Here is a 2,500-nt window from a genome sequence, read left to right on the forward strand (position 1 = left end):
TCCTTCTCCCGCAGTTACCCTCCACCACAAATCCAGCATGGCCCTTGCCCTCCAGCAGGCCCCGAGGACCCACAGTACCCCCCCCCCCCCCCCTGCAGTTACCCTGTACCACATATCTAGCATGGACCTTGACTTCCAGCAGGCCCCGTGGACCCACAATACCCCCCCCCCCCCCCTGCAGTTACCCTGTGCCACATATCTAGCATGGACCTGGACCTCCAGCAGGCCCCGTGGACCCACATTGCCCCCCCCTGCAGTTACCCTGTGCCACATATCTAGCATGGACCTGGACCTCCAGCAGGCCCTGGGGACCCACATACTCCCCTGCTCTACTCCCCCACTAGCTTTCCTTTCTTGCAGTTACGCTCCAGCGCATATCCAGCATGGACCTTGACCTCCAGCAGGCCCCGTGAACCCACATTACCCCCCCCCCTCCTGCAGTTACCCTGTACCACGTATCTAGCATGGACCTGGACCTCCAGCAGGCCCCGGGGACCCACACTTAAGCCCCCTCCCACTAACAAAGCAGAACACCACTGGCAAAATCCTCGTGCCCCTGGTACTCCAGAAAGCACATTGAAATGTGCCCCTGGTACACTGCGCAGAAGAACTGCCACACACACACACACACACACACGCACGCACGCACGCACGCACGCACGCACGCACGCACGCACGCACGCACGCACGCACTGCTTGTACCTATGGTACGACAACTTTCCTCCGTGCCCCTGGTACGACAGCTTTTCTCGTGCCTATGGTACAACAACTTTTCTCGTGCCTATGGTACAACAACTTTTCGCCGTGCCCCTGGTACACCGCTCAGTAGCACTTTGCCACACAAACTCTCCTCGTGCCTATGGTACGACAACTTTTCTCGTGCCTATGGTACAACAACTTTCCTCCGTGCCCCTGGTACGACAGCTTTTCTCGTGCCTATGGTACAACAACTTTTCTCGTGCCTATGGTACAACAACTTTTCGCCGTGCCCCTGGTACACCGCTCAGTAGCACTTTGCCACACAAACTCTCCTCGTGCCTATGGTACGACAACTTTTCTCATGCCTATGGTACAACAACTTTCCTCCGTGCCCCTGGTACGACAGCTTTTCTCGTGCCTATGGTACAACAACTTTTCTCGTGCCTATGGTACAACAACTTTTCGCCGTGCCCCTGGTACACCGCTCAGTAGCACTTTGCCACACAAACTCTCCTCGTGCCTATGGTACGACAACTTTTCTCGTGCCTATGGTACAACAACTTTCCTCCGTGCCCCTGGTACGACAGCTTTTCTCGTGCCTATGGTACAACAACTTTTCTCGTGCCTATGGTACAACAACTTTTCGCCGTGCCCCTGGTACACCGCTCAGTAGCACTTTGCCACACACACACTCCTCGTACCTATGGTATGACAACTTTTCTCGTGCCTATGGTACGACAACTTTTCTCGTGCCTATGGTACAACAACTTTTCGCCGTGCCCCTGGTACACCGCTCAGTAGCACTTTGCCACACAAACTCTCCTCGTGCCTATGGTACGACAACTTTCCTCCGTGCCCCTGGTACGACAGCTTTTCTCGTGCCTATGGTACAACAACTTTTCTCGTGCCTATGGTACAACAACTTTTCGCCGTGCCCCTGGTACACCGCTCAGTAGCACTTTGCCACACACACACACAACACTCGTGCCTATGGTACGACAACTTTTCTCGTGCCTATGGTACGACAACTTTTCTCGTGCCTATGGTACAACAACCTTTCCCCGTGCCCCTGGTACACTGCGCAGAAACTCTTTGCCACACACACACACCACTCGTGCCTATGGTACGACAACAGGCCCCGGGGACCTACATCGCACCTTGCTCTTGCCTCCCTTACAGCTGAAAAAGGTCCATGCCTGTGCCCTGGCCCTGCTGAAATTCCCTCTCCATTTAGCCGAGGCAGTGAGTCGGCCTCCTGTCTCCCTTTACGGTCGAAAAAGATGTGCTCCTGGGCGCACTGGCCCTGCTGCTACTCACATCGGGCATGGACCTGGACCTCCAGCAGGCCCCGGGGACCTACATCACACCTTGCTCTTGCCTCCCTTACAGCTGAAAAGGTCCATGCTTTTGCCCTGGCCCTGCTGAAATTCCCTCTCCATTTAGCCGAGGCAGTGAGTCGGCCTCCTGTCTCCCTTTACGGTCGAAAAAGATGTGCTCCTGGGCGCACTGGCCCTGCTGCTACTCACATCGGGCATGGACCTGGACCTCCAGCAGGCCCCGGGGACCTACATCACACCTTGCTCTTGCCTCCCTTACAGCTGAAAAGGTCCATGCTTGTGCCCTGGCCCTTCTGAAATTCCCTCTCCATTTAGCCGAGGCAGTGAGTCGGCCTCCTGTCTCCCTTTACGGTCGAAAAAGATGTGCTCCTGGGCGCGCTGGCCCTGCTGCTACTCACATCGGGCATGGACCTGGACCTCCAGCAGGCCCCGGGGACCTACATCACACCTTGCTCTTGCCTCCC

Source organism: Copadichromis virginalis, linkage group LG13 (genome assembly GCF_057382275.1).
Source record: "Copadichromis virginalis isolate Kocher_CV1m ecotype Utaka linkage group LG13, C_Virginalis_male_GT1.1, whole genome shotgun sequence".
NCBI lineage: Eukaryota > Metazoa > Chordata > Actinopteri > Cichliformes > Cichlidae > Copadichromis > Copadichromis virginalis.